General features: G+C 52.8%; 1 long non-coding RNA gene across 1 annotated transcript; it reads left to right on the forward strand.

Annotated features, from left to right (window-relative positions):
• Window positions 1-6,388: 6,388 nt before the first annotated feature.
• On the forward strand, window positions 6,389-7,066 carry LOC127028500 (uncharacterized). The gene is made up of 4 exons (XR_007768007.1): window positions 6,389-6,434; window positions 6,519-6,559; window positions 6,646-6,699; window positions 6,796-7,066. It is a non-coding gene; the product is annotated as an uncharacterized LOC127028500 (long non-coding RNA).
• The last annotated feature ends 7,294 nt before the right edge of the window (window positions 7,067-14,360 follow it).

The following is a 14,360-nucleotide window of genomic DNA, read 5'->3' on the forward strand; positions in this document are numbered from 1 at the left end:
GCATAATTTGTACCCCTCTCGGTCTGTCAGAACCTCTTCCTCACAGCAGTCTTTTTGTCCTCTCCTCCATCTCGCTTGCCTCCAATCGGTCAGCGACTCCCTCATGACATCTGTGCTCTGTTCAAATCCTCTCCGGAGTACCTTTGTGTCCTCGAGCCACCATCTGTCTCTCCGGCCACCTCAGCACCCCTCTATTTCCGTCACGATGCTTCCTGTGAGCGTCCTTGCGTTCCACGACCATCCTTTAGTTCTGCAGCAGGCTTTGTATCTTTCTTATTCAGACACAACTCTTTCTGGGCTTTCATTGTGCCCCAGAGCACTCTTGCCTTCCCCTCCGCCATGTCGATGCCTCCATTCGGTCCCTGGTCCCCTGAGGACATCTGTACTCTGTTCAGATCCCCTTCCGAGCACCTCACTGTGTCAGCAATACTTTGTTGGTCTCTGTCCCCCCTGGGGCCCTCTCGTTCCCATCACGATACCTCCCGAGACTGTCCTCGTGCCCCATGGCACCCTTGGAGCTCTGCTGCCCTCTTTGTATCTCTCTTATTCAACCAGAACCCTTCCTCAGGCTTGCTCTGTGCCCCAGAGCTCTCTTGCCTTGTTCACTGCCATCTAGGATGCCTCGATTCAGTCGCTCGTCCCCTGAGGACATCTGTACATTGCGGGGACACCTTCTTCAGTTTTGCATTGTGTCCCAGAGCCGCCTTCTGTCTCTCTTTCACTCTCAGCACCCCTCTGCTGCCATCATCGTGCCTCCCGAGGCCATCTCGTGCCCCACAGCCCTCTCTTGGCTCTGTAGCGCACTTTGCGCCCTTCTCCCTCCCCGAGAACCTTTCCTGATGCCACCTTTCATCTCCGGGACGCTCTTGTTGTCCTCTATGCTAGCGAGGCTACCTCTGTGCAGTCCCTGGTCCCCTGAGGACATCGGTAGTCTGTTCAAATCCCCTCTGGACTTCTTCATCATGTCCTCGAGCCTTCTTTTGTCTGTCCCTCTCAGAACCCCTCTGCTACTGTCACGATGCCTCCCGAGGTCTTAGATGTTCCCTGCAGCACACTTTTAGCTCCGTGAGCCCCCTTTGGACTCGTTTTGTTGCAATCGCACCTCTCCCAAGATCTCCGTTCCCAAATAAGCGCATTCTTTTTCTTCTCTATGCCAGCTAGGATGCCTCCCAAGACCTTCCTTGCGCTCCACAGCACTTTGGTAGCACTCTGCCTCCCTTTCGATCTCTCTTATCCCTCCGAGCCTTTCATGCCCCCTCTGCTCCCAGTCACCCTGCCTCCAGACACCTTCTTTGTGTACCACAGCCCTGTCTGAGCTCTGTAGCGGACTTTGATCCTCTCGTGGTCCCTCAGAAACCTGTCCTCGGGTTGGTTTGTGCCTCAGAGCGCTCTTAGCATCCCCTCTGCCATCTAGGGTGCCTCCATTTGGTCCCCGGCCTCCTGACGACACCTGTACTCTGTTCAAATCCCCTCCGGACTTCTTCCTTGTGTCCCTGAGCCGCCTTTGGTGTCTTTGGCCCAATCGGGACCCCTCTAATGGTGTCACGATGCCTATCGATGCCTTCGAGGTTGCCCTTAGCACACTTTTAGCTTTGCAGCAGACCTCACATCCCTCTCGTTCCCTCAGAGGACTTCCTGGGTCCATATCTGTGACCCAGCCCAGTCATTCTGTTCTTTCTTCCCTCTAGCCGTGCCTCTATCTGTTCCCTGGCCCTCCGATGACACGGTTACTCGGTTCAGATCCCCTCTGGATTTAATCGTTGGGTCTCCAATCCTTTTTTCTGTCTCTCTGGCTCCCTCGGGACATTTCTTCTCCCAGTCACGATGCCTCCCGAGACCTTCCTCGTGCTGCACATCCACCTTGTAGCACTTCAGGTGGGGCCATCTTTGAGCCACAGAACACTCATTTGTTCCTCTACGCTGTCTAGGATTCCTGTGTTCAGTCCCCGGCCACCCGAGACCCTCTGTACTCTGCTCGGATGATCACCCGAGTTCCTCCTTGTCGTCCCTAAGCCTTCTTTTGTCCGTCAGCCCCCTCAACACCCCTCTCCTCACAGTCACGGTGCCTCCCGAGACCTTCCTCGATCTCCACAGCACCTTGGAGCACTTTATCTCCCCTTCTATCTCTCCTGTTCCATGAAAGCGTCCCTTCTTTCTTTGTTACGCAGCGCTCCTTTGTCTTTCTCTTTGCCATCGAGGGTGTCTCCGTTCGGTTCCTCTCCCACTCAGTCATCTGTAGTTTGCCTAGACACCCTCCTGAGACTCCAAGGCCCTCGCTGTGTCTCCAAGCCTTCTTTTCTTACCCTGCCCCCTCCTAATTCCTCTACTCTCTATAACAATGTCATCTGAGTCCTTTCTTGTACTCCACAGCACTCTAGCAGTGCTTTAGCTCCTTTTCGATTTTATTTTTTTTGTGCTCTTATCTTACTCTTTGCCATTTAGGATGCCTTTGTTCAGCCCCCGGCCCCCTGACAACATCTGTACTTTGTTGAAATCCCCTTCAGAGTTCCTCATTGTTACCTCTGAGGCTTCTTTGGTCTCTCAGGCCCCCTTGGGACTCCTCCACTCCCTTTGCCGAGCTCTCGCGAGAGATCCCCGATGCCCTAGAGCCCCGTTTTAGCTCGGGAAGGCACTTTGCACCCCTCAGAACCCTTCCTGAGTCTGCATCTGTTACCCCAGTCGGTCTTTCTGTCCTCTCATCTCTTTGGTGCGCCTCCATTCGGTCCCCGGTCCCCTGAGGACACCTGTACTTTGTTCAATTCCCTTTTGGGCTCATTGCATCCCTGAGACTTCTTTGGTCTCTCTGGCCCCTTCGGGATCTCTCTAATCCTGTGACGATGCCTCTTGTTCTGTCAGAACCTTTTCCAAAGCCATCTTTGTGCTCCGGAGCAGTCTTTTTGTTTTCTGCCTTACAGTCTGTTTCTATTTGGTAGCTGGTACCCCAAAGATGTCTATCGTCAGCTCAGATCTCCTCTTGAGGTTTTTCAGAGAAGGCAATGGCCTTCATCTATTTTTATCAACACATCTCCCGTGGTGGTTTTTGTTCTGTTTTGCAATTTGTTTTTGTTCTAGCTACTTAGGTGTTAATTAGGCTGCTTCATACAGTGTCTGATACTTTTCTTGTATTTCCATGTTTTTTTGGTGTTTTCTGTTCTTTAGGACTTATCTAGTTCCGTTAAGGCAGTCGGTCAGAGAGACCGCCGAGGTGACTCTGAACCGTCGGCGATTTACGGTAAAAAATTTACTTTGCAACCGGAGATATTGTTGAGAAGGGATTCTTACGTGATCTAATTCTGCTTTGTCATTCGGTCCTATCCAGAAGGCAGTTCTGGTAGAATTTAGGTAGTATGTGGGGTCTTGCTAGAAACAAAGTGTAATCCCATAGCATTTTGGGTTTTTTTATAGGAAACTAAAGCACATCATTTTTGATAACAATATTGTTATTACAGTTAACAAACTACTTTCTTACATAGCTTAGCAGGACATCTATCTACGCTCCAGAAAAATTAAGTCTAATTCCCTACCCAGTCACATTGCTGATGCAGTGTAGATGCAGTTGTAGCAAAAGAGCAGACATCATCATTTCCAGTAAGGGTCGCTTTCTCTGCTCAGCACATTGCACACCATAAACTGAAGGCAGATGAGAAACCTCCCTGCTGCTCCTCTGGCCGCCTCCATGTTGTCTGGTGGTTGGCCCTTCCCCTTTCCCAGGGGATTGTGGGAAGGGTGCTGGGTGGGGCCCAGGGTATATGAGCCACAGCCTCTGCTCCAGGAGCTCATTCTGTTCTGGGGCTTCTAGTGGTGCTGGTGCTCTGCTGTTTCTTCAGTTGGTGGCAGGTTTTGAGTTGTCTAAGCTGTTTGGGTAGATGTGTGTTGGCATTTAGAGAAGTAGAGGTGTCTGGGTCTTTTTGCTGTATACTGTGTTAGTTGCTGATATCATCTCTCTTAACAGGGCTGATGGTGAGATTATCTAGCAGTGGTTAGGGTGAGCATCTTGTCCGCATCTTGTATGCATCTGTATATGAAACTTTGGCATTTTTCAAGAAAGCGACAGGGACGTAAGGCATAGTGTCTTTCAGGGTACGGGATGGCTCATCACCTTTCCCAATCGCCCACAGAGAAGCGTGTTGTCCCTAGAACCTTTGCAGCTTGTGGCAGGCCCCTTGTAGATTCTAAGCATCAGGAGTTTACTTATGTTGTGGGCCTGTAGCAGAGCCCAGAGTCTGTGGGAAGGTGTAAGATAGGAGGTGGCTGCAGAATGCAGGGTGTGGCTCACAAGAACAGCTCCTGAGGAGCAGCCAATGCGGGGGGTTCAGGGGTGCAAATACAGGGCAGGAGCTGTCAGGAAGCAGTGGGGTTCCTTCCCGACAGTTCAGGAGAGGAGAAGGGGTTTGTAAGGTTTTGAGACTGGGGGATGGCTGGGAAAGGAAGGAGGGTTCGTCAGCCTTTCTCAGATTGGTTTTGCAGTTGGATTTGGACGTCGATGAGGTCTGTTCTGTTTTAGTTTCCCCGCAGCTGACGGGAGGTACGACAAGGTCACAGGAGATGCGGTGTAAACCATCCAGGCCTCTGCATCTCAATATGCAGGGCTGAATGTCAGATGAGTCTCGTCTTGTAAAGCATTAGGTACATAAAAATATACCCCCCAGAACTCTGAGGTCTCTGCTTCTCTGTGCCTTTTACTTACTTCATTCCCTGACTTAATTTGTGCGTCCATCCGGATGTCACAGTCCTTGTTACTTAGAGTCCCTGACTAGGCACTTCTTTCCAGTGCAGGTTTGTGTCATTGTCTTCCCTGGAATGTTTTGGAGAAGAGGATGTGTATTATTTGTGCTCGTAACAGTCTGCAGCCAGGGGTCATCTTTTATCGCAGTCTCGGGCACGCAAGCTTTTTCTGTTATTCCAGTTTTGCCTTTTTAAGTGTCCACTGAGGTTTGCTCTAGTCAGTCACGGCAGTTATGTTCTCTTGTTCTTGTTACCTATTGTTTTTAGCACCAGTTTCTGTAGTTGTAAGGTGTCCATTTTAGATCTTTGAGTCACCATGTCACGCCATTGGTTTTTCCATCGGCTGACCGCCACTGTAATTCCCTTAGGGGCTTTGTAGGTGAGGTAGTTTGTTGCTTGTTTTCTGTGTGCTATACCATATGTTATTCAGGTCTTGATGTTCCCATGGTTGTTTTTGTGTTAGGCGAGCACATCGGTAGCTATACCGAGGGTCTTGTGTGCCTCCACTCATCAGCATAATGCGAACTACTTTTGTGTTTTTAATGGCAGGCTGTTGTTGGAATCTAGATGGTATTCCTAAATGGAAACAACCTGGAATTGTTAAGCTGTTGATCAGCATCCGGGTGACATGTTCGATATTGTTTTTGCAGATGCAGCGGGACGAGCTGTGTGCCAAAGGGCAACAGAGGAGACGAGCGGAGCGCTGTAAGAAGGTGAGTCGGTGAGTGGTGTTGGAGGGAAGATGCGACTAGTGGCTTATGACTAGCTTCTAGGTTTGGGTTACTTTTTTTTATTTTGAAGGTGCAAAGCGGGATATTGGCACCAGAGCTGATTCGGGCAAGGTGAGCCATGTCTGGTGGGCTGAAGGAGCAGTTATTTTTCAGGTGTTGTGTTGGTGAAGTTGAAGCATCCCTTGTTGTTTGTCTTTTACAGGTGGTACCCGAGCCTCAACTTGGCAACCTGTAAACAGCAGAGAGGCGGGCGAGCGGCCAAGGTAAAGGAGCGGGAGATGGGAATCGGTGCGACAGGCCGTGGTTTTGGGCAATATCTGTCGTGGTTTAACCCCAGTCAGCAGCCAAGGACCACACAGCCACTCCCTCACTCCCTGTCCGCCCCCCCCTTGCTCCTGGTGGGATGGGGAGGAGAAGAAAGAAGGCAGAACTCGTGGTTGAGATAAGAACAGCTTAATAACTAAAGTAAAATATAATACTAACAATAATAATAATAATGAAAAGGAATAGAACAAAAAAAGGAGGGGGGGGAAGGAAAAAAACCCCAGTGATGCACAATGCAATTGCTCACCACCCGCTGACCGATGCCAGCAGCGATCCGCCCTCCCGGCCAGCTCCCCCCTGTTTATGTACTGGGTGTGACGTTCCATGCTATGGAACACCCCTTTGGCTAGTTCAGGTCAGCTGCCCCGCTGTGCTCCCTCCCAGCTTCTTGCACACCTGCTTGCTGGCAGAGCATGGGAAACTGAAAAGTCCTTGGCTTAAGATAAGTGCTACTTAGCAACAACTAAAACATCAGGGTTTATCAACAGTATTGTCACACTAAATCCAAAACACACACTGTACCAGCTACTAAGAGAGTTAACTCTGTCCCAGCCGAAACCAGGATACTCAGCATGTATCTTTTGCTTTGGTTTTTTCAGATGCTGCAAGAGGCTCAGAGGGGCGAAGCCGTGTGCTGAGGAGCGGTCCGAGAAGGTGAGGCGGTTGTTGGCCGGGTCGGTGTCTAATAGCAAAGTATTATATGGCAACTTGGTTAAGCATTTCTCTTTGGTCTCGCAGGCGCCATGCAGGCAGCCTTTGGAATTGGATGAGCCTTTGAGGTGAGCTGGGGTGGTAGAGAGGAGGAGCATGGGGCTGGTGATTTCTCACAAGCACAACGGTAGCTTTTTGTCTTTTGGTATCTTAGGTGCCACGAGCGATGACGGCCGCAGCGTCCGACGCTGGAATTCCTGCAGAGCAGGTGAGCAGAAGGCCACGTTGCTTTTGAGGAGGAGGGTTGTGGAAGAGGTCTGTGTCGACGGCGCCATGCTTACTGCTGGCACTGGTATTTTTCCAGATGATGAAGAGGAACCTGGCAACTGCAGGAATATCCTGGTTCACTGATGTGTTTTTTGCTGAGGATGGATTCAGACCCCTGCCGTCTGACAGCTAAGTTGAGGGACTGGAGACCACTGCCCTACAGTGTGTAATTTTGACTTCAGTTGGAAAGAAATTGTCCAAAGCGGAAATCTTTCTCGTTCAAAGAAGTTGCATTTTATTGAACTTCCCATCAGAGTGGCTCTTCAGAGGTGATGTACTTGGCAGTAGAAGTCACCAGCAGCAAGACTTTTCACTCTCTAAAAAAAAAAAAAAAAAAAAAAAAAAAATATTTACTTCCTTCCAAAGACCCAAGCACAACAAGTCTTCCAAAAGTCGATGGCATTGCTGGTCTTTGGGTTCTCAGTTGTAACAGTTGAGATATCATAAAAACATGTTCCTCTGCGTGCTTCGGTACAGCCAAGAGCATTAGCAAATCTGCCAATCCTTTTTCATAGCCTTATGTATTGCAGCACTGGAGACTGGATTTTTTTTCTTTTTCAGAAGATCCCCTATATGGTTTTACTTCTATCTCACTGGTTTTTTCTATTGTAAATGAAACTTTAAAAAAAAGTTAAATTGTATAACTTGCAAATTGACTTGCATTGTTTAAACTAAACTGCCAAACAGCTGTAGCATGTAATTTAGGTGTACTTAAGCGGTTAGGTATTTTGTCTAAATCTTGAAAAAGATGGGCAACTGAATGTTACGGGTTTTTTTCCCTGATCTTTTGACGGAGTGCTCTGAAGTACTTTATTTCTGTCTGGCTTTCAATGGTGCATTTCCCTGGCATTTCGGTAGCATCTCTCTTGGGCAGTGCAGCTGGCCAGATGTCCATCCTAACTATGTAACACAAAAAAAACCCCTAGTCAACTTATAGCTGTGTATGTTGGAGACAGGTAATTTAATGGTATCAATTCACAGCTATGCAAGTTAAACTAATGCAAAAGGAAAACAAATAGTTTTATAGTATAGGTATTGTTATTGGATGTATATAAACATATGCACACCTTTTTAGTATAAAGTAATTACTGAGATTTATTCTTTATTTTTATTTCACTCTTTAAAGTTTTATGCTTCACTTCCAATTTTGTTGAGGAGGCAAGCGAGACGTGTTATTTTAATATGCTGAAATATAGTTTGGGATTTTGTTTCAGATGCGGTGGTGTAAGCATCTCATGATGCTCAGCAGATCCCCCCAGCCCAGCTTTGCCTGCCCGTGGTTAAGAATACTCACCGTAAGGGGCCAGCCCTATGTCTGGAGGCTCTGGGCTCTCTCTGCAGCAGTTGCCCCGCAGGTGCGGCAGCAAGGGCCGTGTGGGGGAGAGTGCGGGGCCGAGAGGGACGGGGACGTTTGTTGCCCTGGGGAGCCCCTCCCAGCGTGGGAACGGAGGGGGAAACATCCCAGAGCAGAGCCTGAGCAAGGGATGTGGCACCGTCCTCTGGCACACTGCCCCCCGCCCCGCCTCCCCAGGGAGCAGTTGCCAGCCTACAAGAGAGGGGCTAGGGAGCTGCAACTGTTCGGGGGGACCACTCCCCAAAGCATGTCGCCCCCGGCCCCGGTCCGTGGGTGGCTCCCGCCCCCCCCCTCCTCCCCCCGGCCCCGTGTCCGTGGGTGGCTCCCGCCCCCCCCCTCCCCCCGGCCCCCGTGTCCGTGGGTGGCTCCCGCCCCCCCCCTCCCCCCCCCTCCGGCCCGTGTCCGTGGTGGCTCCCGCCCCCCCCCTCCCCCCCCGTGTCCGTGGGTGGCTCCCGCCCCCCTCCCGGCCCCCGTGTCCGTGGGTGGCTCCCGCCCCCCCCCCCCCCCCCGGCCCCCGTGTCCGTGGGTGGCTCCCGCCCCCCCCCCCCCCCGGCCCCCGTGTCCGTGGGTGGCTCCCGCCCCCCCCCCCCCCGGCCCCCGTGTCCGTGGGTGGCTCCCGCCCCCCCCCCCCCCCCCGTGTCCGTGGTGGCTCCCGCCCCCCCCCCCCCCCCCGTGTCCGTGGTGGCTCCCGCCCCCCCCCCTCCCCCGGCCCCCGTGTCCGTGGGCGGCTCCCGCCCCCCCCTCCCCCCGGCCCCGTGTCCGTGGGTGGCTCCCGCCCCCCCCCTCCCCCCGGCCCCCGTGTCCGTGGGTGGCTCCCGCCCCCCCCCCTCCCCCCCGGCCCCCGTGTCCGTGGGGGCTCCCGCCCCCCCCCCCCCCGCGGCCCCCGTGTCCGTGGGTGGCTCCCGCCCCCCCTCCCCCGGCCCCCGTGTCCGTGGGTGGCTCCCGCCCCCCCTCCCCCCGCCCCCCTTCCCCCCGGCCCCCGTGTCCGTGGGTGGCTCCCGCCCCCCCCCCCCCCGGCCCCCGTGTCCGTGGGTGGCTCCCGCCCCCCTCCCCCCGGCCCCCGTGTCCGTGGGTGGCTCCCGCCCCCCCCCCCCCCCGGCCCCGTGTCCGTGGGTGGCTCCCGCCCCCCCCCCCCCCCCCCCCGTGTCCGTGGGTGGCTCCCGCCCCCCCCCGTGTCCGTGCGTGGCTCCCGCCCCCCCCCCCCCCCGTGTCCGTGGTGGCTCCCGCCCCCCCCTCCCGCCCCCGTGTCCGTGGGCGGCTCCCGCCCCCCCCCCCCCGGCCCCCGTGTCCGTGGGTGGCTCCGCCCCCCTCCCCCGGCCCCGTGTCCGTGGGTGGCTCCCGCCCCCCCTCCCCCGGCCCCCGTGTCCGTGGGTGGCTCCCGCCCCCCCCCTCCCCCGGCCCCGTGTCCGTGGGTGGCTCCCGCCCCCCCTCCCCCGGCCCCCGTGTCCGTGGGTGGCTCCCGCCCCCCCCCCCCCCGCCGGCCCCCGTGTCCGTGGGTGGCTCCCGCCTCCCCCCGGCCCCCGTGTCCGTGGGTGGCTCCCGCCCCCCCCCCCGGCCCCCGTGTCCGTGGGTGGCTCCCGCCTCCCCCGGCCCCCGTGTCCGTGGGCGGCTCCCGCCCCCCCCCGCCCGTGTCCCTGTATGGCCGGCCCTGTGCCTGGAGGCTCTTGGCTGTGTCTGCAGCAGTTGCCCCGCAGGTGCGCAGCAACGGCTGTGTTGGGGGGGTGAGTCCGGGGTCGAGAGGGAGCGGGGACGTTTGTTGCGATGGGAGCCCCTCCCAGCGGGGAAGGGAGGGAAACATCCCAGAGCAGAGCCTGAGCAAGGGATGTGGCATCCATCCTCTGCACGCTCCCCCTGGCCCGTCTCCCCCCCGTGGGGCAGTTGCCAGCCTGCAGGACAGGGGCTGGGGAGCTGCAACTGTTTGGGGGAGCACTCCCCCTTTATTTTCCTAGCAGAGCCCCCTTTTGGGGGGGGGGGAGGCGTGTACATATGTAAATAGCATTATTAAAGTAAGGAGCTGCCGGTTGGGGCTGTTTCCCTCATTTTGTGCCTTTTTGGGGGGTGAATAAAAAGGGGAGGAATGGGGGGGGGCCTGGGAGGTGAGGGTGTCATTTGGGGCACCAGTGTCACTGGGGGAGGCGTTGCCTTGGCAGAGGGGCAGGTGAGTGGTGGATGGGGGGGTCACAGCCCCAAAATGCCTGAAAATTCATGGATGGGGGTTTAAAAAATACTAAAAACTGTAAATATGGTGTGAGGTGTTGAATAGAGACAAAGATCTCATTTTTATATGTATGTTGAAAAATAATATTCTTTATATATAGAAAAGGATTTCAAAATACAAACCTATACTATATTAAAGGACTTTAGAATATTAAAAAAATTCTACATAGAGCTATATGTAGAGTTTTAAAAACCAAAAGTAACTCATGTATATATAAATTAAAAAATAAAGGACTTTAAAATGCAAAAAAATTTTCACATTTTCTATATGAAGGAATTTAAAATAGAAAAAAGTCTGAGTAGGTAGATCTAGCTACACTACACTATGTAACACTTAGTAAGTCTAAGTGGAGATGTCTAAAAGGATGCCTAGGTGTCAAGATACCTAATCGGTCAAAAGACATAGAGTCTAAACCCATATTCTGTATAGTAAGTGGAAATAGATATAGGTGTAAATAGAGATAATATGTATATGTCTAAATACATATGCTATATAATATGTTGAAATACATATTTGCACAGGTATCTGTCTGACTAAAAGATACTCTACACTCTTCTAGATGATGTGTTGCAGGTTATCCTAGGTGAGTTACCTGCTATGGATTATCCCTGGTGTAGGTGATCCCATGCCTGTCTCCCCATCCATGCATGTCTCCCATTCACCCGGCCCCGCGTCCGTGGGTGGCTCCCGGGCCCCCCCCGGCCCCGTGTCCATGGGTGGCTCCCGGCCCCCGCCCCGCCGGTCCCCACCCCTTGTGTCCGAGGGTGGTTGCCGCCCCCCCCACCCAGTCCCCGGCCTCTGTGTCCGTGGGTGGCTCCCGGTCCCGGCCCCGTGTCTGTGGGTGACTCCCGCCCCCCCCCCTTCACCCCCCGGCCCCGTGTCCGTGGGTGGCTCCCACCCCCACCCCCCCGCGCCGCCGTGTCCGTGGGTGGCTCCCGCCCTGGGTCTGGAGGCTCCTGGCTCTCTCTGCAGCGGGTGCCCCCACCTGCGGCAGCGAGGGCTGTCTGGGGGGGAGAGTCCGTGGCCAAGAGGGACCCGGGACGTTTTGCCCTGCGGAGCCCCTCCCAGCGGGGGAACGGAGGGGAAAACCTTGTGCCTTTTGGGGGGGAATGAAAAGGGAGGCCTGGGGGTCCTGGGGAGGTGAGGGTGTCATTTGGGGCACCAGTGTCACTGGGGCAGGCGTTGCCTTGGCAGAGGGGCAGGTGAGTGGTGGACGGGGGGTCACAGCCCAAAACTGCCTGAAGATTCATGGATGGGGGGTTTAAAAAATAGGAAAAACTGTAAATATGGGTGTGAGGTGTTTGAAATAGAGAAAAAGATCTCATTTTATATATATTGAAAATAGTATTGTTTTATAGATATTTAAAGGATTTCAAAATAAAAACCTGTATCTACTATATCATATAAGGATTATAGAGTATAAAAAAATTTTAACTAGGGATATATATGTAGGCTTTTAAAATAGAAAAATAGCTCGTGTATATATAATTCAAAAATAAAGGACTTATAAAATATATCTTTTTTTTGCATTCTTACATGAAGGAATTTAAAACAGAAAAAAGTCTGACTAGGTAGAGCTATCTCCACTACACTATGTAACCCTTACTAAGTCTAAGTGGAGATGTCTAAAAAGATGCTTAAGTGTCAAAATACCTAATAGCTCAAAAGATAAATAGTCTAAATAGATATTCTATATGATTAACGGAAATAGGTCAGTGTAAATAGAGAAAATACGTCAGTCTAAAGAGATAATCTATATACTAAGTGGAAATAGAGATATGTGTATGTAGAGATAATATATCTCTATGTCTAATAAATATTCTATCTAATATGTGGAAATAGCAACGTGTGTCAGTAGAGATAATATGTCTATGTCTAAACAGATAATCTCTATAATATGCGGAAACAGAGATAAGTGCAAATATGTATGTGTCTCAATAGATATTCTGGATTATCTGTTGCAGATCATCCCAGGTGAGTTATCTGTTGTGGATTATCCCAGGTGGACCCCCTGGTGTAGGTCAATCCCGTGCATGTCCGTCCCCTCACTGTGTCTGTGGGTGCCTCCCCCCCCCCCCCCCCCCAAGCTACTCTGCCACCGGACCCGTGGGTGCTGCCTGCATCTGCCGTCTCTGGATGTTTCTCCATTTCTGCCCCGCTCCCTGTCCATTTTCTCTTAGTTTTCTGTCCTCCATCGTCCCCTTTTTGTTTGTATATCTGCATAACGCTGCCTGTCTCATCGTTTCTCGCTATATCCCCCTGCCCAGCTCGCTGTCCCATTATTCCCTCTGTCCTGATCCCTGGCCTTTTTTCTCATCCTGCAGTCCATCACAGCCACGGAGTGCGCGACCGAGCGAGGCTGCGTGTCTAGGAAGTTTCATTTCATAAGAGCTGAGAGACACCCACGTATTCTTTTAGGTGCAGGACAGCCAAGCGACCGGAGTTACAGAAGAAAGAGGAGGAGAGCAGGAGAAAGAAGTGTCTGAACTGGCAAATTCTTCTGGCAGCGCCGAGAGCGAGAGCTGCGGTGAGTCCTGGGCCCTTGGGGCCCTGACGCCCCTCCTGTGTCCCCGGTCCCTCCCTGGCCCCCTCTCTTTCCCACGCTGCTGTGATTTTCTTTGCTTCCCTGTACCTCTCCTCTTTTCCTCTATTCTTCTGTCCTGCTCCCTCTTCCTCTCTCGCTTTCTCTCTCTTGTTCTACCGCTCCCTTTTCTTTTCTCCCTGCGTTTTTGTCCTGTTCTCTCTCCTTCCTTTTTGTCATCCTTCATCTCTGTCCTGCAGCCCATTGCTGTTTTTCCTTTGCCATCTCTTTGTCCTGAGCTGCACCTGTCTTTTTTTTTCTCTGGTGTGTTCCCTGGCATTCTTTTCCTCTCTGTGCTTGTACCCATCCCTAATTTTCCTTTTCCATTTCTCTGTCCCGTTTTCAGTCCCTGTTTTTTTCTCTGGCTCCATCTCCCTGTCATTCTCCCTGTTGCTCTTGCGTGCTCTCTATCCCGGTGTCCTGCTCCCCGTAACTCTCTTTTTTGCTGTATCCCATTTTCTTCCTCCCTGTTTTTCCTCCACTTGCTTTCTGTATCCCTCCTTCCTTCCTCCTGTCCTTCCTCCCCCTACCCCTGCCTCTGGCCTGCCGCTTGTCACTGGTTTTCTTTCTCCCGCTTTCTGTCTGGGTTCTGTCCCTCTCGTTCTCTCTCTGTCCCTCTGTCCTTCCTCTAGCCTGTATTTTGCACTCTCTATCCCACTGCCCCTAACGCTTCTTTCTCCGTCTCTCAGTCCTGCTCTCTGCCCCCTTTTCCTCCCTGTCCATCTATCCTGCTTCCTCTCCCTGGTTATTCTGCTTTTATCCCTCTGTCCTGCTGCCTGTCTCATTGTTTCTAGTTATATCCCCCTGTCCAGCCAGCTGTCCCTCTTTCCTCTCTCTTCCCTACTCTGGCCCTACTTTTTCTTGCTCCATCTCTGTCCAGCAGCCCATCATCGTTTTTGTTTCCTTCTCCATCTCTTTGTCTTAATCTGCATCTGGTTCTCCCGCCCCACCCCCAGTCCCTCTGTCCTGTTCCTTGTCCTGCTTTTTGTCTCTCCAAGTCCCGTGCTCTAGCCCCATCTTCTCTCTCTCTTCCTCCTTCCTCTTCCCTCCTTCTTTTTCTTTGCATCCCTTTGTCCCGTTGCTCATCAGTATTTTTTTCCTTCCGTTCCTCTGTCCTGCTCCCTGTCCCTTACTTCTCTGTCGATCCCTCTGTCCCGTTGCCTGTCATTATTTTTGCTGTCTGCATCCCACTGCCCTGCTTCCCATTCATCTCTTTCGGCTCTATCCTCCTGTCCTTCTCCCCAGCAGTATTTTTTCTTTCTCCAGCTCTCTGACCTGCTCCCTGCCCCCCTTTTTTTCTCTCTGTCACTTCCTGTACCTCTCTCTCTGCAATCTTGTGTCCCGCTCCTTGTCCCTCTCTGTTTATATCACAGTGTCCTGGTCCCTGTTCCTCTCTTTGCCTCTCGACCCCTCTGTCCCTGTCCCTGTCCCTGTTTTTTCTTTCTCCAT

This window comes from Gymnogyps californianus, unplaced genomic scaffold, assembly GCF_018139145.2.
Source record: "Gymnogyps californianus isolate 813 unplaced genomic scaffold, ASM1813914v2 HiC_scaffold_334, whole genome shotgun sequence".
Classification (NCBI taxonomy): Eukaryota; Metazoa; Chordata; class Aves; order Accipitriformes; family Cathartidae; genus Gymnogyps; species Gymnogyps californianus.